Here is a 26,831-nt window from a genome sequence, read left to right on the forward strand (position 1 = left end):
TATGTCAGGAACATGTGGCTCTGTTGTATATGTTATAATGTATATGTCCGCGGCACTTCCGGTGGGCACATATATAAATGCGCTTTATGTGCCATCACATATGCCCCTGAGGAAGGAGCTTTATGCTCCGAAACACGCGTCGGGGTACTTGCGGATGGTCCGGTCATTAGAAGGCATCAGTTGAGGCATGTAATCTCGGGGTATTAACCCCTTCTGGGTGGGCGGTACCATTGCTTCATTGTGGGAGAGATCATAGGTCCCTTAAGAGAACGGGTGTTCTTATTGCTTTATGGTAACAACATATGAACAGTCATGTGGGCAGCGTAACCTAATTTACATACATGGTGTAAATATGGATAACGTCCGATAGGCATAGACCTCTTTTGTGTGGTGACTATTATCATTTGCTGCCATAGGCATTTTTTTGTAATATAAACACCCTCTGTATTGTGTATGCCTCCTGAATTATTTAAAATGGATCTGTATATTAAGCTAATAGTTTGTTCCTTCTTCCCTTGACCGTGACTGCCCTGCGCGTTTTTGCACTGCTGCACTTTATGTTTTGTTTCTTTGCACATGTCCCCCATTTGTCAAGTCCTGTCTTCTTTTTTCAATAAAGATATGAATTAATATATAATGGTTTGGGATCCTTGATTGCATTTTTGTGGTTTCAACATTCTCCTTTTGTCTTGAGGCACAGTGCAAAGCTCAGAATGGAAAAAGCACCATATTGGAGTTCAGAGTAGTGACTAGTACGTTGTAATGGCAAGTACCTTATAGTGACCAATACGTTATGCCTACCTAGAGTCACCAACTCAAATACAATCAAATAAATAAGGCAGCACTCTGTAGCGCCATAGCTTGGAAACATATCTTTCTGGATGTGATGGTCAGTTTTTTGAAATTTGTATTCACTAGCCTTCTGACTGAGCACTCCACCTTTTAGCCTCAGGCATCTTTAATCACAGCAGGACCCTACCCCTCCAGAAAGATATAGATTTCAGTCCAAGAGATGATTCACAGGTTCTCATACACATGAAGACTTTAGTCTAAGAGAGGTTTGGCAGTGTTAAGTCCTGGAAAACGAGAATGGCCTTAACGTGGCTTCCAAATACACATGAATTGGCCAATTTATGCGCTAAGCATTCTCAATTTTTCATATTTCTAAAGCAGTAATGCAGTTCAACTTTCATATTGCATGTTTGCAAGCTATGGCGCTACAGAGTGCTTCCTTATTTATTTGATTTCATTTTTTGTACGCTGATCGCTTGTATAGTATAGAGATGTGGAAGCATCCCTATGCTATGCAAACTGACATTGCTGCACTGACAGGAAAACTTGATGATCATGCTCTGAGCATGATCAAGCAACTTTGCTAGCTCGGGGACCTGGATATCATCATAAGAACATTGGGTTACCATGGCAATGATCGGGACCTCGCGATGCTGTTGCAGGGTCTCCAATCCAAGGGCAGAGGGGCTTTCTTCCCTCTTACTGCTCCCAAAATGGGGATAAAGTGCTGAGAGTGGTGTAGGACCGAGTGCTGGGTGTCAGCTGTTAGATGTTAGAATCAGCTGTCATCTCGTGGTGACCGCAGCATTTGTGCGTGCAAAATTGCCGGAACTGTTGTGAGTTCATTTTCCCCTTCACCGTTGAGGTCTGATGAACTCCCTCCTTTGGTGAAGGAAGGTGGTGAGGCTGATTACCAAACACCTGGGCAGCTAGATGATGACTGGGTGGCTGGAATTGAGGACTGGATATAAGGCAGCCGACGCCCTTCTGCCTTGCTGGTGATCCTGCTGGATTCTTGGAGACCAGTCTGATTCCTGTGTCTCAAAGCTAAGTTTTTCTGCTCTGCTTTGTACACTTCAGTTTTGTTTTTGTTTTGCCTTGTTTTTTGTGAGTTCTGCCATCCCCAGTCGGGGGTGAGCTGAATTCCATTTTTGTCTCTGATCTGTTGATCTTTTGCTCTGTCTTCAGAATATACCTGAGTGCTGATTTAGTCTTTTGAAGCCTAGCGACTTCAGGGCCTGTTTTTCCTATCAGTCGGTTGGCACATTTTGGATAGGGTTTTTGCGGATGGCAGACAGCAGCTTTCCTATCCTGTCCTATTTTAGTTAGCTTGGGCCCCATCATTTGCTCAACCTATCTTTCTATCTGTGTTAGTGTTTTCATCTTGCATCACCGTCATTATATGTTGGGGGCTGCCTATTGCTTTGGGGTCTGCTCTGGGGCAGTTTAGTTTTTCCCCTTTCTGTCTTTAGGCTATGTAGTTCTCCAGCTGTGATCGAGGGGTCTAGGGCACCGTAGGAACCCCCCACGGCTATTGCTAGTTGTTGTGGATAGGTTCAGGGGTCTGCAATCCGATAGCTGCCAACCTCTCTGGTTTTTCTGGACTTAGCTAGTATTTTGTTTTTTCCTCCTTCGGTGACTCATCATAACAGAATCACCAGCCATACCGCAGATCCTGGGTACTCAATAGCAGGAGAGAATTGTAAAAAAAAAAAAAAAAAAAAAAGTGTGTCAGAATTTTTTTTTTTGTGCATATTTTTTCCTCTATATCTCTGAGGCCGTAGGGGGAATTTTTCTCTCAATGGAGATGAAGTAATTGTCTGATCATGTGAGCAGCTCGCTGTTGAAGTGCGGGGAATTTCCGCCTATCTTGCTCATTCACATGCTGCTGAATCAAAGATTCCTACTCCTGATGTGTTTTTTGGGGATCGGTCTAAATTCTTGAATTTCAAGAATAATTGTAAATTATTTTTTGCCTTGAAGCCTAACTCATCGGGGAACTCCGCGCAGCAGGTTAAAATTGTCATCTCTTTGCTGCGTGGCGATCCCCAGGATTGGGCGTTGTCTTTGAAACCTGATGATCCTATTCTGAATAATGTGAACGCATTTTTTCAAGCCTTGGGGTTGTTGTATGATGAACCTAATGCTATTGATCAGGCTGAAAAGACCCTGTTGGCATTAAGCCAGGGTCGGGATTCGGCAGAGTTGTACTGTCAAAAATTCCGAAAGTGGGCGGTCCTTACTACCTGGAATGATGGTGCCTTGGCAGCCCTCTTTCGGAAGGGTTTGTCAGAAACTGTAAAGGATACTATGGTGGGATTTCCTGTTCCCTCTGGTCTTGATGATTCTATGTCATTAGCCATTCAGGTGGATCGGCGTTTACGTGAACGCAAAACTACACGAGAGATGTTGCCACCTGTTGAACAAATGTCTGAACCTATGCAATGTGATAGAGTTTTGTCTAGGGCGCAACGTCAGGAGTTCAGAAGGCGTAATAAGCTGTGTTTTTTTTGTGGAGATGCCTCGCATATTATTTCTGTCTGCCCTAAACGAGAGAAACATTGTGCACACACGTTTTCTGTGGGTGGTGTTCAACCTAAGTTTCTTCTGGCAATTACTCTGATCTGCTCCCTGTCCACATTTTCCGCCAAGGCTTTTGTGGATTCGGGAGCAGCTCTGAACCTGATGGACTTGGATTTTGCTAAACGTTGTGGATTTCCTGTGACACCTCTGCGGACGCCTATCCCTTTGAGGGGTGTTGATGCTACTCCTTTGGCGAAGAATAAACCTCAGTTTTTGGCCCAGGTGGTAATGCGGGTCGCCCCAGACCATCAAGAAAATTGCAGATTTTTGGTGTTGCATAATTTGCATGATACCATTGTTCTGGGGTTTCCCTGGTTGCAAATCCATAATCCAGTTCTAGATTGGAAATCTTTGTCTGTGGTGAGTTGGGGTTGTCGGTGTGCCCTTAGTGATGCTCCTGTTTTCTCCACCTCTCCCCAGTCGCATGATGTTCCTGACTATTTGGCTGACTTTTATGATGTATTTAGTGAGAATGAGTCTGCGTCTTTGCCTCCTCATAGGAGTTATGACTGTGCAATTGAGCTGAACCCGGGGTGTAAATTCCCCAAGGGTCGGCTTTTCAATTTATCTGTACCCGAGCACGAGGCTATGCGATCCTATATTAAGGAGTCGTTGGAGAAGGGTCATATTAGACCATCCTCTTCACCCTTAGGTGCTGGTTTTTTTTTCTGGCTAAAAAGGATGGTTCATTAAGGCCTTGTATTGACTATCGTGCCCTCAACAAAATTACTGTTAAATATCAGTATCCGTTACCCCTGATTTCTGATCTATTCTCCAGAATTAAAGGTGCTTGCTGGTTTACCAAGCTTGACCTCAGGGGGGCGTATAATCTTATTCGCATTAAGCATGGGGATGAATGGAAGACGGCGTTTAATACTCCGGAGGGACATTTTGAGTACCTGGTGATGCCTTTTGGGCTCACTAATGCCCCTTCTGTCTTCCAGTGCTTCATGAACGATATATTCCGAGACTTTGTGGATAAATTTTTGATTATCTATCTGGATGATATTTTGATCTTCTCCAAGAATTGGGACTCTCATGTGGAACATGTTCGGACTGTGTTCCGGATTTAGAGGGAGAATTCCCTGTATGTCAAGGGATCGAAAAGCCTTTTTGGGGTACAGAGGATTTAATTTTTGGGATTTATTTTGTCTCCGTCAACTATTGAAATGGACCCGGCCAAGGTACAGGCCATATATGATTGGGTTCAGCCCACTTCTTTGAAGGCCCTCCAGAAGTTTTTGGGATTTTGCTAATTTTTATCGGAAATTTATAGCTAATTTTTCTGGTATTGCCAAGCCATTGACTGATTTGACTAGGAAGAGTGCTGATGTGCTGAATTGGTCTCCGGAGGCTGTTTCTTCCTTTCAGGAGATGAAGCGAAGATTCACTTCTGCTCCGGTTTTGCGGCAATCTGATGTCTCACTCCCGTTTCAGGTGGAGGTGGACGCTTCTGAGATTGGTGCAGGAGCGGTGTTGTCCCAAAAAGATCCTGTGACATCTAAAATGAATCCTTGTGCTTTCTTTTCCCGTAAGTTCTCCCCATCCGAACATAACTATGATGTGGGGAATCGGGAGCTGTTGGCCATGAAATGGGCATTTGAGGAGTGGAGACATTGGTTGGAGAGAGCCAAACACCAAGTCATGGTCCTTACTGACCACAAGAATTTGATTTACCTGGAGTCGGCCAAGCGCTTGAACCCTAGACAGGCTAGGTGGGCCTTGTTTTTCACACGTTTTGATTTTGTGGTCTCTTTTCTTCCGGGCACTAAGAATGTCAAGGCAGACGCCCTCTCTAGGAGTTTCCTTGCTGATTCTCCTGTTGTGACTAAGCCTGCTACCATCTTAGGTGAGGGGGTAGTTCTTTCTGCCATCTCGCCCGATTTGAGACGTGCTCTGGAAGAGTTTCAGGAGGACAAACCTGAGCGTTGTCCCAGTGGAAAGTTGTATGTTCCTGACCAGTGGAGGAAGAGAGTGATGTCTGAAGTTCATTGCTCTGCATTGGCTGGTCATCCAGGTATTTTTGGTACTAGAGATCTGGTGAGTCGGTCTTTTTGGTGGCCCGCCTTGTCTCATGAAGTCAGGAATTTTGTGCAGTCCTGTGGGACTTGCTCCCGGTCTAAACCTTGTTCTCGCTTTAGTGGCTTGTTGATGCCTTTGCCGGTGCCCAGGAGGCCATGGACCCATATTTCAATGGATTTTATCTCTGATATGCCTGTCTCTCAGAGAATGACTGTTATTTGGGTGATTTGTGATAGATTCTCTAAGATGGTCCATCTTGTACCACTCCCTAAGTTGCCATCTTCCTCTGAGTTGGTGCCCTTGTTTTTGCAACAGGTGGTTCGCTTGCACAGGATTCCTGAGAACATTGTATCTGACAGAGGAGTTCAGTTTGTGTCTAGATTTTGGAGGACTTTCTGTTCCAAGCTGGGAATTCAGTTGTCCTTCTCCTCTGCATTTCACCCTCAGACCAATGGGCAGACGGAGAGAACAAACCAGACTTTGGAGTCGTATTTGAGATGTTTTATTTCTGCCGATCAGGATGATTGGGTTTCATTTTTGCACTTGGCCGAATTTGCTTTAAATAATAGAGCTAGTTCTGCCACTTTGATGTCACCTTTTTTTTGTAACTTTGGTTTTCACCCTCGATTTTCTTCAGGGCAGGTGGAGCCTTCTGCCTGCCCAGGTGTTGACACTGTGGTGGAGAGAATGCACCAGATCTGGGACCAAGTAGTGGATAAGTTGTCTCTCTCCCAGGAAAAGGCCCAGCGGTTTTCCAACCAGCGTAGGACCGTTGGTCCCCAGTTTAAGTTGGGTGATATGGTTTGGTTGTCATCAAAAAATATCACTATGAAGGTGGCTTCTCCTAAGTTTAAGCCTAGATTTATTGGACCTTACAAGATTTTGGAGATTATTAATCCGGTCTCTTTTCGGTTGGCTCTTCCTGTCACATTTAAAATTCATAATGTGTTTCATAAGTCCTTGTTGAAGAGGTTTGTTGAACCAGTAGTTCCTGTGGTGGCACCTCCTGACCCTGTATTGGTTGAAGGTAACATGGAATATGAGGTATAGAAGATACTGGATTCCCGTCTGGCTAGACGGAGACTCCAGTATTTGGTTAAGTGGAAGGGTTATGGTCAGGAGGATAATTCCTGGGTCTCTGCCTCTGATATTCATGCCGAAAGATTGGTGCGTGCCTTTCATCGGGCTCACCCGGATCGCCCTGGTGGCATGGATGAAGGTTCGGTGACCCCTCCTCAAGGGGGAGGTACTGTTGTGAGTTCATTTTCCCCTTCACCGTTGAGGTCTGATGAACTCCCTCCTCTGGTGAAGGAAGGTAGTGAGGCTGATTACCAAACACCTGGGCAGCTAGATGATGACTGGGTGGCTGGAATTGAGGACTGGATATAAGGCAGCCGACGCCCTTCTGCCTTGTTGGTGATCCTGCTGGATTCTTGGAGACCAGTCTGATTCCTGTGTCTCAAAGCTAAGTTTTTTGCTCTGCTTTGTACACTTCAGTTTTGCTTTTGTTTTGCCTTGTTTTTTGTGAGTTCTGCCATCCCCGGTCGGGGGTGAGCTGAATTCCATTTTTGTCGCGCAGCCAGGGGTGACTCAGCCAATGAGCGGTGCCGTGGGCCTTGGTGGGGGATTTCAATCATGTGCCGCTCATTGGCTGAGCCGGCGGGCAGCTCAGCCAATGAGCGTGCGGTGGCTATGGCGGGGGATTTGAATCCCGCATGGCACCGCTCATCGGCTCAGCCAATGAGCGGTGCACGCGTGGCTTGGCGGGGGATATGAATCAGAATACCTATAACTTGGGTGTTCCAATACGGCGGTCGGTGTACTTCCGATTGCGGTGCATTGTGGAAGTGACACAAGTGCCGTAAGTGTGTGACAGAGTTTATTGGTAATTATATATTAGACTAGCTGAAGAGCCCGGCGTTGCCTGTGCATAGTTACCAACTGTGGTTAGTTATAACAAATTATAGTGATTATATTGCACAGAAAAACTGTATCCTGTGTGATACTGTCTGCTGAGCCGTGTATCTAATACTATTCTGTGTGATACTATGTGCTGAGCTGCGTATCTAATCCTATCCTGTGTGATACTGTCTGCTGAGCCGTGTATCTATTCCTATCCTGTGTGATACTAACTGCTGAGCTGTGTATCTAATCCTATCCTGTGTGATACTTATTGCTGAGCTGTGTATCTAATCCTATCCTGTGTGATACTGCCTGCTGAGCCATGTGTCGAATCCTCGCCTGTGTGATACTGACTGCTGAGCTGTGTATCTAATCCTATCCTGTGTGATACTGACTGCTGAGCTGTGTATCTAATCCTATCCTGTGTGATACTGCCTGCTAAGCCATGTGTCTAATCCTCTCCTGTGTGATACTGACTGCTGAGCTGTGTATCTAATCCTATCCTGTGTAATACTGACTGCTGAGCTGTGTATCTAATCCTATGCTGTGTGATACTGGGCTCCCCCTGCAGTCTGTGTCAGAGGGTGGTCTGTGTTGGCACGGTAATAGATTGTGTTATCTCCAGGTTTACAGAAGGACGATAACACCATAGAAATGATAAGAATAATAGGCCTCAGTTACCACAACTGTCTACAAAGAAAACTTTTGCTGATAGCAACCAATCACAGCTCATTTTTCATCTTTTAAACAGCTCTGGGACAGCGTGACGAGTTCTGAGTGGCGACTTTTGTGTTTCAACTTTTATGTGGCGAGGTTGGTGTATGTGTGGTGAAATGTGTGCTGAGGGTGGTATATGTGTTGAAGCACGTGGTAGTGTGTGGCGCATTTTGTGTGTGTGTTCATATCCCCGTGTGTGCTGAGTATCCCATGTCAGGGCCCCACCTTAGCAACTGTACGGTATATACTCTTTGGTGCCATCGCTCTCATTCTTTCAGTCCCCCTTGTTCACATCTGGCAGCTGTCAATTTGCCTCCAATACTTTTCCTTTCACTTTTTCCCCATTATGTAGATAGGGGCAAAATTGTTTGGTGAATTGGAACGCGCGGGATTAAAATTTCGCCTCACAACATAGCCTATGACGCTCTTGGGGTCCAGACGTGTGACTGTGCCAAATTTTGTGGCTGTAGCTGCGACGGTGCGGATGCCAATCCCGGACATACATACATACATACATACACACCCACATTGAGCTTTATATATTAGATTATTCAGTTAGCCTAAATAAACCCCACAACCATTATTGTTCCATACATTGGTGACTTGTGTATTTATTTTATGACTTGTGTATTTATTTTATTTATTAGTGGGTTTTGTGTTACCATGTAGCAGAATTACTAAGAGCAGCAAGCTGGCAAGTGTCCTAAAATGAACATCTCCTTATTACATACCACTCTTAGTTGACTGGCCATGCAGAACTTTGTAGTCACATCCATATCACCTTAGAAAACTTTGCTATGGTGATTTGAAGCTGTTTTAGAGACCCATTTTCCCTTTATCTTATCAAAGAGTTAAATATTATACTTAGTAACTGAGGTTTAGTAACCTAAATAACTATCATAAAGGTGCCAATAATGAGAATTTTTGATGGACAGATTGTCCAAGAGTATGTCGGCAAGAATGTAATTCCAGTTCAGTTTAGTGATTATGTGGCGCCCCTGAGGCTCAGTCACCACAGAGGTACTGCACCTTCTCCTAAGGTGTAGTGCCCCACCGCCTAGGTAAGTTGGGAACTCCTTTCCACACTCCAACATCTGCATCCCACACACAGGATAGTTCAGTAGGTCCACCTAGCAGCTTCAGGCTGGGGGTAGCAGAGCACCCTTCGTGGAACCCTGCTTCGTAACACGAGATGTGCTGGTAGGTGGGTGGAGTTAGTATAAAAGAGAGGGAAAGTTTACAGTTGTAGGTCAGTCCGACAGGAGGTCAGGCGAGAGGAGTTCAGTTCTGAAGTTATTTTTGAGTTCAGTTTCAGTTCAGTTTAGAAATAGTGCTGCAGCTGCCTCAGTGATCTGAGCCAGCTGGCACGGGAAAGGAACAGAAGGAGAAAGACGTAGAACTGCAAGCTAAGCTTCCATAAGAGAGAGAAGGAGCAGCACAGAATGAAGGAGTAGGAGCACAGAGAGGAGTTGTGGGTTAGAAGCGGAACCCTGCCTATAGGTTCTCAGCGCAAGGCCGGGGCCCGGTCCTCGAGGTTGTATGGACACTTATGGTTCTGCAGCAGACACCGGTGGAGTAGTTGGCTGTAAATGCATTACTCCCATCAAAGACTTGGGACACAACAGCAACTGGATAGAGAGCCAGGACTTCTGAGAAGGGAGACCCCGATAGAGGCTATAGCTGTCTGTCATACAAGTAGAGTTGTTAGGAACATCTAACAGGAGGAACTTCAGAGTACCACGGTACTGGAGCTCTTCACACCAAAGGCGCAATAGAGGAGTCGTTCAAGAAAGGTACATGTTGGCGGAGTGTTGTAGAGGAGAACTCTGACTTGCCCGGGAGGTTGATTGAGTCTCTACCCCGGAGTACACGGCACGGAGGCAGGCACCAGTCGGTATCACGAACTGTGAGTAAAGCTTTGAAACTGCAAGCCCTGGTGTCCTCCATTTATTCGCCGCTAACACCTTCAGCACCGCTACATCTGGGTACCAGCATCTACACCATTCTGCGCCTCTCCTCATCCATTGCACCCACACTGCCCTGGGACTACAGCTCCACCTGTGGGGAGCTACACCATCTTTGCTGCACCACACCATCAGTCCCAGTGGATCTGCATGCAGCGTTGGCTCAACATCTTACTTGCCATACACCACGGGTGGCGTCACGAACCATCTAAATACACTATTAACATCACCGCCATTGATACTGGGCGCCCAGGGCCACGAACCGGGTCACTGCTGCTGTGACACATTCCCCCTGACACCGGCCCGGTACCAGGTACCCCGCTGCCCTGGGTGTGAGGGCGACCCAATTTTGGCGTCACGAACAGGATGACGAGATCCAATGCCATCGGGTTCTGTGCGCCTGAAATTTGTGAGACTTTGTGCTTTTGAAAATGTGCAGAAGACCAAATTTAATAGACTGTAAAATGGACATTAGAAATGGCTGCTGGCATGGAGATGAAGGGCGTGAAGAGATGGGAGGTCCTCAGAAAAGACCGCGAAGAGTATTGGGCCTTCCCTGCCTGAATTACTATGTGACAGATACATGGCCCACCCCCCGAGGGGTACGCATCCTGGCTTGGTATGGAGGCGCTGGAAGACGCCGCCCCCGGAAGGAGGGGCCGAAGACATCAGTGACTATAAAGGGGCCGAGGCAGGAAGAAGAACGCCAGAACGCCATTTTGGAGAGTGAAGGAAGAAGGCCAGCGGAACGCGGGGAAACGGATCTCCCTGGCGCCATGGCTGACGGCTCTAACCCGAACTCCGGAATGAACCGCCAGCAACTAGAAGCTGAAATAGCTGAATTGACAGCCAGTCTGCAGCTGAGGAAGGATGCCTTAGAGAAGCTGAGACGGCAGCGTGCCCCGGAGGGGCCTACACCAGCGGTACCCTCTCCATCGGTACCTGCCGCTACCACACCGGACTGTCCACAGGAAGCGCTGATCTACACTTCTACCCTGACTGTGCGGCTAGGTGTCGCCTGCCCGAAGGAGTTACCGGAGGACCCGGGAGTGGAAGCGGCGCTTCTGCCCGGACCTGATGCAGCTGCGCAGGTCCCCGCAAAGACCCCTGCGGATCCGGAGCCATCGTCCGCTCCATCACCTCCTGCCCTGGAGCCGAGGCCGCACCGCCCGGATGCCCCAGGTATGTCGGATGTTCCCCCACCTGGGGAGGCCCTGGGGTGTACCGCAGTTGCAGCGGCTGGCCAGGTCGTCCTGGATCTGGTCTGGGACCGGGATGCTAGTGCCGTGGGTGAGAACAGGTCCCGGGAAGAGCGGGAGGAAGAAGAGAGTTGGTCAGGATGTCGTGACACCATTCGACAGCTGGCAGCGGAATACCGGGAGAGAGAGGAGAGAAAGAGGGCTGTGCTGGGCCCGGATCTGGCCTGGAAGGAGCGGGCCCGGGCTGGGCATCATGGTCCCCGGGATGCAGCTGGATGGGGGCAGGTGCTGAATGTAAACCGAGAGAGGGTTCGGATTTATTGCGGACCCCAAAAGAATCAGCGACCTGTTCTTTAACTGGCGGGATGTGGAGCCCCATCTGAGGAGGGGGCATCCTGATAGAGACCTGCAGCCTGGGGAGTATGTGACCTTCACCCGGCATGAGGGACTATGGGGGTGGTACGCCCTGAATATCCGCCGTATTCCGGAGGAGTTTATTGAAAGGTACAAGCCAAAGAGACCTGTTGCTTCCCCTCCAACCACCGTTGCCACTCAGACTGCTCAGGTACCTGCTTCCAAGAATCAGGCTGCTCTTGCATCACCTCCAGTTTGGCAGCCCAAACCAAAGATCCCTGGCTTGACACCGTGGGAAGAGGAGTACTTACGGATTACCAATGACTACCTTGAATCTGGTAGCCGCTAAAAATTTCAAATCTCGTTACCCAGGAGGGTTTGCACCAGCTGTGCCTTGTTTTTGCTATGGCAGCGTTTTTCCCAATTTGAACTAGCGATCATGATCTTGGAGTGATCCAAAAACTTTTATTGTAAATAGTTTGCACCTTTTTAGGTGCCCTTTTTTGGTTTTACATAAAAAGACACTTTGCGAAGAAAATGTCAAGTTTTACATATAGAGACACTTTGTGAAGATAATGTTTTTGCATGGACACTTTTCGAAGATGATGTCTACCTCAAAGGACACTGCAAGAGATCCCGGCTGGGAGCGGTGTCCAGCACTTACAAGGATAACTGTTGAATGCTTTACTGTGAAGTATTTGATAATGTGTTTTACAAGAGTATTAGTAACTTAGAAATGGCTTTTATAGAAGAATTAGGAATGTCTGATCTAGAGATGAGTGATGTGAATAAAGAATTGAAAGTAGGCAGGTGACGGACCAGGTACTTGCGGTCAGCGTCTTGCGTCTAGAAGAGACAGTGAAAGTAGAGAAATAAATGTGTACTAGACTAGAGAAAAATGGAAGGAAAATGTGTTACAGAGAATAGCACTTTGAATTGAGAATTGCACTTAGAATTAAAAATTTTAGAAAGGATTTAAGATAGAATTATTTGTAACGTTCAAGATGAGTACCTCCTATACTAGGAAGATTAGTATAAGAAAAGTTTGTTATGCATTACAAAATTTTTGTATGTTTCTTTGCTGTCTGCTTTGTTATCTTACAGCCCGCGGATGCGCTGTGTTTAACGGGGGGTATGTGGTGCCCCTGAGGCTCAGTCGCCACAGAGGTACTGCACCTTCTCCTAAGGTGTAGTGCCCCACCGCCTAGGTAAGTTGGGAACTCCTTTCCACACTCCAACATCTGCATCCCACACACAGGATAGTTCAGTAGGTCCACCTAGCAGCTTCTGGCTGGGGGTAGCAGAGAACCCTTTGTGGAACCCTGCTTCGTAAGACGAGATGTGCTGGGAGGTGGGAGGAGTTAGTATAAAAGAGAGGGAAAGTTTATAGTTGTAGGTCAGTCCGACAGGAGGTCAGGCGAGAGGAGTTCAGTTCTGAAGTTAGTTTTGAGTTCAGTTTGAGTTCAGTTTAGAAAGAGTGCTGCAGCTGCCTCAGTGATCTGAGCCAGCTGGCACGGGAAAGGAACAGAAGGAGAAAGACGTAGAACTGCAAGCTAAGCTTCCATAAGAGAGAGAAGGAACAGCACGGAATGAAGGAGTAGGAGAACAGAGAGGAGTTGTGGGTTGGAAGAGGAACCCTGCCTATAGGTTCTCAGCGCAAGGCCGGGGCCCGGTCCCCGAGGTTGTATGGACACTTATGGTTCTGCAGCAGACACAGGTGGAGTAGTTGGCTGTAAATGCACTACTCCCATCAAAGACTTGGGACACAACAGCAACTGGATAGAGAGCCAGGACTTCTGAGAAGGGAGTCCCTGATAGAGGCTACAGCTGTCTGTCATACAAGTAGAGTTGTTAGGAACATCTAACAGGAGGAACTTCAGAGTACCACGGTACTGGAGCTCTTCACAGCAAAGGCGCAATAGAGGTGTCATTCAAGAAAGGTACATGTTAGCGGAGTGTTGGAGAGGAGAACCCTAACTTGCCCGGGAGGTTCATTGAGTCTCTACCCCGGAGGACTCGGCACGGAGGCAGGCACCAGTGGGTACCATGAACTGTGAGTAAAGCTTTGAAACTGCAAGCCCTGGTGTCCTCCATTTATTCGCCGCTAACACCTTCAGCACCGCTACATCTGGGTACCAGCATCTACACCATTCTGCGCCTCTCCTCATCCATTGCACCCACACTGCCCTGGGACTACAGCTCCACTTGTGGGGAGCTACACCATCTTTGCTGCACCACACCATCAGTCCCAGTGGATCTGCATGCAGCGTTGACTCAACATCTTACTTGCCAAGCACCACGGGTGGCATCACAAACCATCTAAATACACTATTAACATCAGCGCCATTGATATTGGGTGCCCAGGGCCACGGACCGGGTCACTGCTGCTGTGACACATTCCCCCTGACACTGGCCCGGTACCGGGTACCCCGCTGCCCTGGGTGTGAGGGCGACCCATTTATGAACACAGAGTACAGCATCCCATAGTTTCTATGACTTTGAAATTCAAGGCAATTGGTATTCAATGTGCCTCTATGGCATTGTAATAAAAAGTAGACTCTTGCCTTGAAGCTAGGCTGTAAGAGGGATTTCCTCCATAATATAGCATCTAATATGACAAATAAAACATACAGGTATCCTGCACTGTCTGTGCATCTTTGGGTCATAGGATTTGTGTGTTGACACTCCATGATACGCAGTGCTGCCACCATATCCTGTGAAAAGCTACTGTAAGAGTTATGAGCTAAATTTACTGTTACTAACACACAGTAGGATCTGCCAGCATAATCACTGGCCCTGTAAAAACCAGACGCTGATGTAGGTGTGCATTGTGGCTTTGAATTGCGGAAATAGTGTTAGGAGGGGGCAAAGAAAAGTGTGAACAGAAGTGTTTTGGTGATAGGAGGTAACCTGCGGCCTTGAGAACCTGTTATTGTTGGCGTATGTAGGTTAAGCTTGGGTTTTATTTGTTGTGAGTTGGTGGGCTGGAAGCCTAAATGAGTCACAAGGTCCTCAGGAAATCACAAGATCCTCAGGAAATGCTGATCATTGGGATTACCTGGAGTTCATTAAGGACTTAAAATTCCAGTGTGGTTTTGCGTAGCAAGGCAGTGGTTGGCTCTGTCAGTATTGGCTGTATTATAGCATCACCCCTTTGTGAAGTCACCTCTTACTGGATGGGTTATGAAGAATCCTTAAGCCCCCGTCACACACAGTGAGATCGCTAGCGAGATCGCTGCTGAGTCACAAGTTTTGTGACGCAACAGCGATCTCACCAGCGAGATCGCTGTGTGTGACACTTATCAGCAACTGGCCCCCCTGCCGGGTATTGCTGATCATGCTCGAATGGCCAGGACATTTTTTTGGATAGTTGGTCTCCCGCTGGCCAGCATGCATCGCTGCGTGTGGCAGGCGGGAGACACCAGCTCCAGTTCGCAGATCGAGAAGCCGCGGTGCTTAGAAACCCAATGTTTACCTTGGTTACCAGCTCCCTGCACCAGCGCGCTGGTATCTAACGTACACTGTGTGCAGAATTATTAGGCATTTGAGTATTTTGATCACATCATCCTTTTTATACATGTTGTCCTACTCCAAGCTGTATAGGCTTGAAAGCCAACTGCCAATTATGTAAATCGGGTGATTTGCATCTCTGTAATGAGGAGGGGTGTGGTCTAATGACATCAACACCTTATATAAGGTGTGCTTAATTATTAGGCAACTTCCTTTCCTTTGTCAAAATGGGTCTGAAGAAAGATTTGACTGACTCTGAAAAGTCAAAAATTGTGAGATGTCTTGCAGAGGGATGCAGCAGTCTTGAAATTGCCAAACTTTTGAAGCGTGATCACCGAACAATCAAGCGTTTCATGGCAAATAGCCAACAGGGTCGCAAGAAGCATGTTGATAAAAAATGCGCAAAATAACTGCCCATGAATTGAGGAAAATCAAGCGTCAAGCTGCCAAGATGCCATTTGCCACCAGTTTTGCCATATTTCAGAGCTACATTACTGGAGTATCAAAAAGCACAAGGTGTGCCATACTCAGGGACATGGCCAATGTAAGGAAGGCTGAAATATGACCACCTTTGAACAAGAAACATAAGATAAAACATCAAGACAGGGCCAAGAAATATCTTAAGACTGATTTTTCTAAGGTTTTATGGACTGATGAAATGAAAGCGACTCTTGATGGGCCAGATGGATGGGCTCGAGGCTGGATCAGAAAAGGGTAGAGAGCTCCACTCTGACAGACGCCAGCAAGGTGGAAGTGGGGTACTGGTTTGGGCTAGTAGCATCAAAGATGAACTTGTGGGACCTTTTCGGGTTGAGGATGGAGTGAAGCTCAACTCCCAGACCTACTGCCAGTTTCTGGAAGACACCTTCTTCAAGCAGTGGTACAGGAAGAAGTCGGTATCATTCAAGAAAAACATGATTTTCATGCAGGACAATGCTCTATCACATGCATCCAAATACTCCACAGCGTGGCTGCCCAGTAAAGGTCTAAAAGAAGAAAAAATAATGACATGGCCCCCTTGTTCACGTGATCTGAACCCCATAGAGAAACAGTGGTCCCTCATAAAATGTGAGATCTACAAGGAAGGAAAACAGTACACCTCTCGGAACATTGTCTGGGAGGCTGTGGTGGCTGCGGCACGCAATGTAGATCGTAAACAGATCAAGCAACTGACAGAATCTATGGATGGAAGGCTTTTGAATGTCATCGTAAAGAAAGGTGGCTATATTGGTCACTGATTTTTTTAGTTTGTTTTTGAATGTCAGAAATGTTTATTTCTAAATTTTGTGTTGTTATATTGGTTTACCTGGTGAAAATAAACAAGTGAGATGGGTATATATTTGGTTTTTATTAAGTTGCCTAATAGTTCTGCACAGTAATAGTTACCTGAAAAAACAGATACCCTCCTAAGATAGCCAAATCTAAAAAAAACCCACTCCAACTTCCAAAAATATTAAGCATTGATATTTATGATTCTTTTGGGTTAATTGAGAACATGGTTGTTGTTCAATAATAAAAAGAATCCTCTCAAATACAACTTGCCTAATAATTCTGTACGCAGTGTACACTGCGGGTAACTAAGGCTGGTTTCACATTAGCGCTTTTTAAGCGCACGCACGGCCGGGGGTAGCTCCGCCCCCGAGCCGGCTCTCTGCCCGGCGTGCCCGCCCCTTGCTTGTAGCGCCGCCTACTAGCGGACAGCGGCGCCTGCGATCGGCGCACCCTATCTTTAGCGTAGGGTGCGCAGATCGTGCGCAGGCCGTGCGCTAGTTGCGCTTTGACCTGCGCTGCGCACTTTTGACGGTGCGCCGTGCGCGCCAAAATCCAAAAAGTTTGATTTTGGCGCGCACGGCGCACCGTCAAAAGTGCGCAGCGCAGGTCAAAGCGCAACTAGCGCACGGCCTGCGCACGATCTGCGCACCCTATGCTAAAGATAGGGTGCGCCGATCGCAGGCGCCGCTGTCCGCTAGTAGGCGGCGCTACAAGCAAGGGGCGGGCACGCCGGGCAGAGAGCCGGCTCGGGGGCGGAGCTACCCCCGGCCGTGCGTGCGCTTAAAAAGCGCTAATGTGAAACCAGCCTAAGCGACGTGCGTCGCTTGTTACCTGCGTCGTTGCTGTCCTGATCGCTGCTGAGAACTGCCTGTTTGGCAGCTCACCAGCGATCATGTAGCGACACACCAGCGATCCTGACAAGTTCATGTCGTTGTTGGGATCGCTGGTGAGTCGCTTTGTGTGATGGGGACCTTAGTCCTAGGGAGTAGAATTGTTGATGAGTCAAGTATGGTTGTGGAAGATGTAAGGCTGGAAGGAACCTTAGACAATTGTGAAAGCCAATAAATTACATGTGACCTGTTAGTGGATTCTTTTTCCAGTCCTGTGAAAAACATGGACTGGGTGTGGTGTAGTGAGATAGTCCAACTGGTTCTTGGGAGGTACAGGCAAGAATTTAGAGATGGTCTCTGCTCCTTCGAGAATAAGGGTATGTTTACACGGTCAGTATTGGCAGCGCTGTGGACGCAGCTCCGTCCAAAGTGCTGCCGGCTTTTGTATGCGCGGTGATTCCGCATGTGTTTATTGAACCATGCGGAACCACCACATCCTATACATAGATGGTGATATTTATCTTGCAGAGACTGAGCGCAAGATAAATAGACATGCTGCGGTCTAGCAAGACGCGCCGCATGTCTGGTTACGCAGGGAAGCCATAGGAGTCCCTGCACGCATAGTGGAGATGGGATTTCATAAAGTCCCATCCACTATGCTGTAAGAGCTGCGGCTGTATTCTGCGTCCAATCCGCAGCATTTACTGACCGTGGAAACATAACCTAAGAGGTTCAAATGTTGCTAGTTTTATTACAAGCAGTAGGTGTTTGTTACAAATTGGCTTGGTTTGTGTGAATGGTAACACTGATCTTTGGACTCTGTGACTTTAACACTGACTGAAGTGGAAACTTGCTTTGTATAAAGAAAAACGTGCCATATTTGAGTAATCCATACCACAGTCACCTGCAACCGTGAAGCTTATCTGTAGCATCTAGAGTGTATTGAAACAACAAAGCTTAAGGCCCAGTCACACATAGCGATCTCGCTAGCGAGATCGCTGCTGAGTCACAAGTTTTGTGACACAACAGCGATCTCACCAGCGAGATCGCTGTGTGTGACAGCGATCAGCGACCGGCCCCCTTGCCGGTATCGCTGATCACTGCAGGAAAGCCCAGGACATTTCTTTGGTCGCTAGGCTCCCGCTGGCCAGCACGCATCGCTGCGTGTGACCGGCGGGAGCCCAGCGATCAGCTGGTAACTAATGTACACATCGGGTATCCAAGGGACTTGCATCCCTTGGATACCCGATGTGTACATTAGTTACCAAGTGCGCTGATGCAGGCCTGGCGGGCAGGCTGTGACTTCTGCTCCCTCGGGTGTATAGCACCAGCCTGTGCTATACACCCCCACCCCCGGGAATAGACGCCTGCACCGGGCCGCGCGGCTGGCCCCTGGGGGCCCCGGTTGTGCTGGTAGTTGCCATGGTACCAGGCTCAGCGGCGCAAACGGGCCTCTGAATTTCCCCGGGATCTTCTGGTTACGCCCCCTGCAGTGCGCGGAGGATTGTGGGAGGATCGTTCAGTTAGTTACCAAGTGCGCTGATGCAGGTACCTGGTAACTAACGTACACATCGGGTATCCAAGGGACGCACGTCCCTTGGATACCCGATGTGTACGTTAGTTACCAGCTGCCTGCATCAGCGCGCTGGTAACTAAGAACACAGCGATGGCGCTCGCTCGGCATCGCTGTGCTAATTGCTGGTGAAGCTGCCTGTCTGACAGCTCACCAGCGATCACATAGCGACTTACCAGCGATCCTGACACGTTGATATCTTTGTCGGGATCGCTGGTAAATCATCATGTGTGACGGGGCATTTACTGTGGCTTGGCTTGTGAGCTGTAACTATCAAGCTTTTTTTGCATTCTCACCTTCCAAGAGCTTTATCTTTTCTTGTATTCAGAAATGAAAAATAAAATCTATAGGACGAAATAGATAAAAAGTAACAAGTCGGCCATTTATGGGTTTTCTTTTTACAGTGTAGAAAAATTACATATTAACCTTACTATGTGAGAGACTATTGTAGGGTCAGTGGCCGAGCTGGGGGGGTGGTCCCTCTTCTTACCACGCAGGGACGAAACAGAGACAAGATGGAGACAGGTTCTGGGTGCAACAGGTCCAAGCTTTATTCACTCGCTGTCTGCCTGACAGCCTCACAGCACTCCGCAATTTTTCCTCAAGGCTCTCTGGTTACAATACGACTCTTGTTGACGCTTTTGACAGGTCCGTCACTGTGGCCGCCTTAGGCCCGTAAACCAGCAGTAATTTCACTGAACACAATGTCTTTCTTAACACGGTATCCGTAACCTCTGTGCCTCGTCGATATAACCTCTGTGTCTCGTCTATTTTGCGGTATTCCTGTCAGGACCACCCCCCTGACGTTCTCTCTCCTCAGTCCCCCTGGTTTGGATTCTCTTCACAGCGCACAGACTGTCACAGTCCTCCTGTCACTGGAGCTCCCCCTGGGGACTGGAACCTTCTGGAACCCTCCCTCAGTATTTATAGCACTCCTGGTCCCCTGTCACTGTAACTCCGCCCCCCATGACCAACGGTTTCTAAAGCCCTAAGCTGATGTCAAGTCCTTTGCTCACACTCCTCCCTGCCATCTAATGGTCAACCCAAGGTACTGCACGTCCACTACACTTTCCTAGCTGTTTCCCCACTGTAGTAACTGACACCTGTCTAAACTGTGCAAACCTATCTTTCTCTATACTGACACGTCCGTCCGTCCATCAGGTCACCTTCCCTACACTATAACTGTGGCAATATAAAGCTTATATAGTTTTTTATACTTTACTAAGTTAAAAAAAACAAAAAACTTGTGTCTCCATATTCTGAGTCCTGTGGTATTTCTGTTTTTCAGTCAATGCAGATGTGTGCTGGCTTGTGTTTTTTTTTTATTGCAGGGTGAGCTCTAGTTTTTATTGGTACCATTAAAGGGTGCATACAACTTTTGATCACTTTTACAGCGGGTATGGAAAGTATTCAGACCCCTTTACATTTTTCACTCTTTGTTTCATTGCAGCCATTTGGTAAATTAAAAAAAGTTCGTTTTTTTCTCATTAATGTACACTCTGCACCCCTTCTTGATTAAAAAAACAGAAATGTAGAAATGTTTGCAAATTTATTAAAAAAGAAAAGCCGAAATATCTCTTGGTCAAAAGTATTCAGAACTTCAGTATTGAGTAGAAGCTCCCTTTTGAGCTAGTACAGCCATGAGTCTTCTTGGGAATGATGCAACAAGTTTTTCACACCTGGATTTGGGGATCCTCTGCCATTCTTCCTTCCAGATCCTCTCCCGTTCCGTCAGGATGGATGGTGAATGTTGATGGACAGCCATTTTCAGGTCTCTCCAGAGATGCTCGATTGGGTTTAGGTCAGGGCTCTGGCTGGGCCAGTCAAGAATGGTCACATAGTTGTTAATACTCCTTTGTTATTTTAGCTGTGTACATAGAGTCATTGTCTTATTGGAAGGTGAAAGTTCGGTCAAGTCGGTATGAGGAATTACAGCAAGCATGATTTGCCTTCGATAATCAGATGGAACTCACCCATTCAAGTCTATGAGTCTGAGTAAAACATTGGATCTACTGGGATGAGTGCAGTCTGATTTTCACAGACACACTGAATGGAGAAGATGGTGAATTTGAGTTTGATTCTCCACATCCGAGAAAATCAGATCACACTCTGATCAGAGGCTGATCAAAGTGTGATTAGCATAATCGGACCAAATTTCTCTTAGAGAGAAAATCGGTCGTGTTACCCTAGGCTAAGGGGCTGCATGGGCACTTTGGCCATGACACAGGTTGCATGGGCAAAGATCTATGTGTGGCTGCTACATAGATTTCTTGTGAATTGCTCGTCGCGGACCCTAGGGGTCATTTTACATTGCGCTGTGCTATAACAGCGGCACATAATGGTAGTACTGTTTTGTCCTTACGACACATTAGCTTTTGGAGATCGCCCCATATGAGGCAATGTACTGTATGTTCTCTGTTTGTAAAAAAAATGAAACTATTCATTGCGTTAATGTTTATGGGATGCTAGGAAATTACAAGTACTAAATCACTGACTTGTATTAATTATGATGTACCCATTACACTAATTTACATTGTACTCTGTCATTACATCACCAACAGCTAGTAAATATCCGTCCCTGGAATCATGAGTATTGACTGGTGTTTTTATTAGAGTGGAAGGATGTAATGCATTCTAGAAAATCTTCAGCGAAAGCCCCAAAGGATTTCAGTGTTTGTGTATGGTCCTCTTGTTCAGGATCAGGTATTTGTGTCTGGACACTTTCCATGTATTTGACATTACTTAAATTGTCGTATAGCACCGTGCTTTTCTTATATTTCCAATCTATATATATCATATTGTGCAATCTGCTTTGTGATTCACTTTTTAAAGGTGGAATTAACCCTTTGTTAAGTTTATCTTGGTTAAAGATATAGGAATGGAGATCAATATGCCAAATGTGCATCATACGAGCAGGCTGAGACTCCCAGAGCGATCGCCATTCCTGTTCTATTACATGGATGTGTTATAATAGGGCATATGGGAAGAAGCTGTAACTGAACACTCCTATTATCAATTTAATGTACAATGCCATTAAATCCTTCAACGTTGTAAAACTCACGTCAGTTCCTTCTCCTTAGAGGGCTCGCAATTTAATGTTCTAAGTCTATGGTTTTCAAATTCCATGTAGATTTTGCAATGGTCAGAGTTGAACCAAAGATCACAGTGCTGCACAGCCATAGTTACCAATCCCAAGACAGATAACTAGAACTTCATAATGTTATTGCTATATTAAGATGATATTAATAATGTGATAAAAAGATTGAAATCCAAAATCCAGGGCTCATGCAGATGTTATTGGATTTCGGCCCAATTTCAGACCACAATGCATGGACTGGCCGTCGGTCTCCTAGTCTGATCGTGACAGCTTCATATACCGTATTTTGCTGACTTTAAGGCGCACCGCACCATAAGACGCACCCCAAATTTTGAGTCGGAAAATAGGAAAACAAAACGCTTAATGTGTCAAGTGGGAGTCTATCTTATAGTCTGAATTTAGCTTACCGGGAACACGGCGCTGACGGTGGAGCAGGGGTCACAGGAAGTAGGGTCACCACTGTAGGAGGTGGGGGTGTCCCTTTCGGTGCGAGGAAGGAGTCATTGATCTCCCGATGATGTGCTACAAGAAAATGTCAGCGGTACAGGCAGTAGCGGAGTTCCCACTCTGCACATTGATTTCCCAGCTGTGAGTTTCAGTATAATGACCAACAGAGGTGGGGCATGTGCAGATTAAGATCTCGGCTTGTCACTGGGCCAAGATCTAAATCTGCACATGCGCCTCCTCCGGCGGTGATTTTCCTGAAGCCCACAGCCGGGAGATCAATGTACAAAGTGGGAACTCCACACCTGCCTTGCACCTCTGATATTTTCTTGAAGTCCACAGCTGGGATTCTCCCTCCTCACAGTCCAGGGCCTGCAGCATCGCCACATTCCTGCTGCCGCCAGCTTCCTGCAGAAGCACACTACCTCCTGCTCCACCTCCATAAGACGCACCCCCATTGTACTCCCAAATTTGGGAGGTAAAAAGTGTGTCCTATAGTCTGCAAAATATGGTATTTCTATAAGGCTGTCATGCTCGGGTTGGGAGACCCATGGCCAGTCCCAGCATTAGCGGTCTGTGCTCAGACCAATTTGCATAGACAATAAACAGAGTGAAGGAACTGAAAACCTAAAGGCATGTGGAGATGCTTCAAATAGGTTTTATTGACACACACTGCAGGATTTGATAGTTGGATTCTGCCTAATGAAGGGCTTCTCACCTGAAATGTTACCTATTTGTTTGATTACTACAATATTCACAGAAATCTGAATGAGCCCTGAATGGTTATGTGAACACACTGTTTTTTTCAGATGGATTCCGCCTGGAACTTGCCTCAAAAGAGCTAATAAATAGCAAAAAATAATTTACATATTTACATCAATGTGAAAAAGACTTGCTGTGCATATGCTACAGCTTTTATAACTTTTTTTTAACTTCTGCATAATACATCTAGACCCCAGAAAAGACGTTTATTGGAAATCATCGGTGGAGTTTTCCTGAAGTATCTTTTCTTCTTTACATATGCCCAAAAAGTAAGCACAGGTCCTTATAGGAGACCTTGCAATAAAATGAGCCATACTGTTAGTTTAAACATCGACTGGATTGTTTTGCCAAAAACATTCTTAATGTTGATATGCCAAAGAGCCCTGTGGGACAGAATGTGTCACCCAGAGCACCCTTTTTCCCACTGTTCTGAGCTAACTGGTGTGATGACACAGCATTTAATCTTAACTATGCCAGACATCTATTTTCAGTAGGCCAGGAGACATAGGCTAACTGAACGCTGACTATTGAGTTTATGTATTTCTCTTTGATTGGTGAAGAAACATAGACTATTGTTCGTATGACTTGATTCTTGATTTGATGTTTGTGAATTGTTGAATGGCTGCTGTTTAACTCTTATATCAGCATGTACAGGTTATTTTCTGCTATCTTTGGAAGACAAGGACACAGGGTCATTGAACAATTGATGTTTGCTAATATGTTGATTACTCATTGTACCACGCTATGCAGTTGGTTGAACCCTCAAACAATGAGAGATGAGCTGCTGCAACCTTCCCCCTGACCTGTGGAAAAATGCCTTTGAACTGTAAAAGGAATCTGCCTCTGTTTCCAGAAAGACTCCACAGAACAGCAGCCAGAATACCAAGGCTCCATTAAGAGGGACTCTGCATAACAGCAGCCATGACACCATGGCTCCATCAAGAGAGACTCTACAAAATAACAGCCAGGACACCATGGCTCCATCAAGAGGATTACAGATTTGACATTCTACAGGATGCCTGCTTGAGGACCCCAGCCCTAGCTGGAAGAAAACAGACCTGCTCCATTGACCATCATTGAACCCATGGAGATGTTTGGAGAAGCCAGGGTGGGACCCTCCGGTCACCTGAACCCATGGATATGTGGCGCCCCTGAGGGTCCGGTCGCCACAGAGGTACTGCACCTCATCCAGAGGTGTGGTATCCCACCCTCAGGTAAGGAGGGATCACCACCCAGGACTACTAACACTGCACTCAACACACACACTAGCTAGTCAGGGCACCTGGGCATACCCTTAGGGAGGATGGCCTCATCCCAGACTGGCTAGGAAAGGGTGTGGGGGGTTAGTGTAGAAGGTTGGTAGAGTGGGAGGAGCTTAGGTAGTGGAGTGATAGTTAGGCATCCAATCAGAGTGAGAAAGGTGACAGTTGGTGGGAGGAGCTAGTTCTGAGGTAAAGAGATCCTTCCAGAAACTAGTCAGTCTGTGACAGAACCAGCGAGAGAGCAGAATTGCTGTAGAGGACTGTGGGTGGAAAAGAGAGAAACATCTTAACCACGCTCCTGGACTGGGAAGAAGGGGTCCTAGGGGCACAGGTAGTGCGACTGGCCACCCGTGGTGCCCGCATCCTAGAAGGGAAGGACCAGACCAGAGCGAGGGAGCCGGCCCCTGAAGCTAGTGGAGGACTACAGGACTCAGCTTGGAAGCCGGAGGCTGAGGTAACTTTAAGTGCCTCAGCCACAGCCACAAGCACCCTCCAAAAGGCAGCGGTATGAGTAACGGACCTCGGGGCCTGACCCACGTCGCCTGAGAAGATCCGTGGCTACCAGCTGGGGGCACTACTTGTGAAAGTGCAGGGCAGAGAAAGTAAGGAGAATTCAGCGCAGAGACGTGGCCTTGAGAGAAGACACAAGGAGGAGTCCTGAAAGGTGTACCCAATCTGCCTGGGAGTTTGCCGGACCCTTCCCTCGGAGGACGCAGCACTAAGTGGACCAACATGTACACGAAACTTGTGAGTAAAAACCCCGAAACTGCACCCAACTGTGTCCTTTGAGTTATTTTACAACTGCCTGCCTCACACCGCAAACACCATCACCATCACCGGCTCAACTGCCCTGGGACGCAGCTCTACCCTTGGAGAGCTTCACCATCTTAGGTGCTAAATCATCATCCCAGAGGGTCTGCATAGCAGCGTCGGCTTAACACCTGTATTGCCGAATACCACAGGTGGCGTCACGAATCCCCTTTTCCCCTGCAACTATCCTACAATCTTCCCCTTCATCTGCACTTCCATCATCTACATCTGGACACCCAGGGCCACGGACCGGGTCACCAGCACCACCGTGACACACTTCCCCCTTAAAAGAGCCTGACTGGCCCGGTACAGAGTACCCCTGGCCCTGCTGGGCATTCCAGATACATTTGGTGAAGCCAGGTTTGGGACGTACCGGGCACCTGGCCTCATGGAGACGTGTTAAGAAGGTTGTGACCCTCTGTTCACCTGGCCACATGCCTCAATGGACTGTCAGCTTCTTTAGCTTGTCATTACCTCCTCTCTGTGGGTGCTCACCAGAAGCAAAGTGACACTGGTAGAGGTAGTCGGCCCTGGTAGCCCCAAAGTTGTAGATGCTATAACCCCGGTGAGTCAGCGGAAGGTTGGGACTGTAATTTTTTACCATCTTGATTATTTTGCTGGGACTGTTCTATATGTTATTGTCTGTTTGGTGGTTCAATAAAGCATTGACAAGCTGTTTTACCCTCACCCTGCGTTCTCTGAGTAATATTATGCCCACAGGAAAGGAGAGTGGGCATAAGCACCCAATGACCCCTGCGTCTCCACAACTCGTTATACTATGGAAGGGATCTCCTAATGCATGGTGATCCCAGCACCTCATTTGCAAAGAAAGCAAAAAAATGTTCTCCCCTAAACTGTATGACAGAAAAAAATATTCACATAGAGAGAGAAAAAAATCATGTAGCCAGCACTACTCCACTAAAGCAAGGGTATTTTTGTATGTAGTGTGAGAAGCAATAAAGGAGGTTGAAGTGCCTGGTGAGAAGCACTTCATTCTTCTCCATTGATTGTTTGTAAACTAATAATATAGCTCTTCTTTTTGGCACTATGTCACCTACAAGTACTTGTACTGACCTTTATATGGATATTGGAGCCAGGGCCGGTTTTAGACAAAGTGGGGTCCTAGGCAAAAGTTTAAAGTGGGGCCCCAAATGCTAACATTGTAAAATCACACGTTTAGGTTAAATTACATGAGCAGGATGTGGATACAGGTGGCAGAGGGCCCTGTGCTGGCACTGTGGCCCCCATATTCAGGGACCTTATATCAGCCAGCGGGTCTGCCACTATTAGCATTACACAGGAGCGTTGCTAGGGTCAGAAAAGATTGGGGGGCCCAAGCCCCAAGACAAAGAGTTGTCCCCTAACCCCCTCTTAACTTTTTTAACACTGCAGATAACACAGCAGGGCTCCCAACCATCCTGGATCCAGCGAGTCAGTCACAGTGGGATTGTAGTTTTCCCCGCACTGCAAATCAGCCGCCACACCCACCTGTCATTTCAGAAGGGACTGTGTACCGATCGCCATACAATTCCCTCTATGCACAGCACACTGCAGAACAGAAGCCCTCCCGCCTCACGTGACCAGTCACATGACTGTGACCTCATCCTATGTAACACCAGAGAGAGCAGTGATAACTCTCTGAGAACAGATAATGTAGTAGATGTCACCTGCAGTCCTATGTAACACCACAGATAGTCTTACTCTGAAATGCTATGGCTATGTTCACAAGCATTTTTTT

At 47.0% G+C, this 26,831-nt stretch overlaps 1 protein-coding gene across 1 annotated transcript in view; it reads right to left on the reverse strand.

Moving 5' to 3' along the window:
- CRHBP (corticotropin releasing hormone binding protein) overlaps positions 1-26,604 on the reverse strand; it is a 129,059-nt gene extending 102,455 nt beyond the window's left edge. The window contains exon 1 of the mRNA XM_073584121.1: positions 26,582-26,604. The gene's annotated coding sequence lies outside the window, so the exon portion shown is untranslated. The remainder of the gene's footprint in view (positions 1-26,581) is intronic.
- Between the last annotated feature and the right edge of the window lie 227 nt (positions 26,605-26,831).

Source organism: Dendrobates tinctorius, unplaced genomic scaffold (genome assembly GCF_039654945.1).
Source record: "Dendrobates tinctorius isolate UK_male_01 unplaced genomic scaffold, ASM3965494v1 ptg000083l, whole genome shotgun sequence".
In the NCBI taxonomy this organism is placed as follows: Eukaryota; Metazoa; Chordata; class Amphibia; order Anura; family Dendrobatidae; genus Dendrobates; species Dendrobates tinctorius.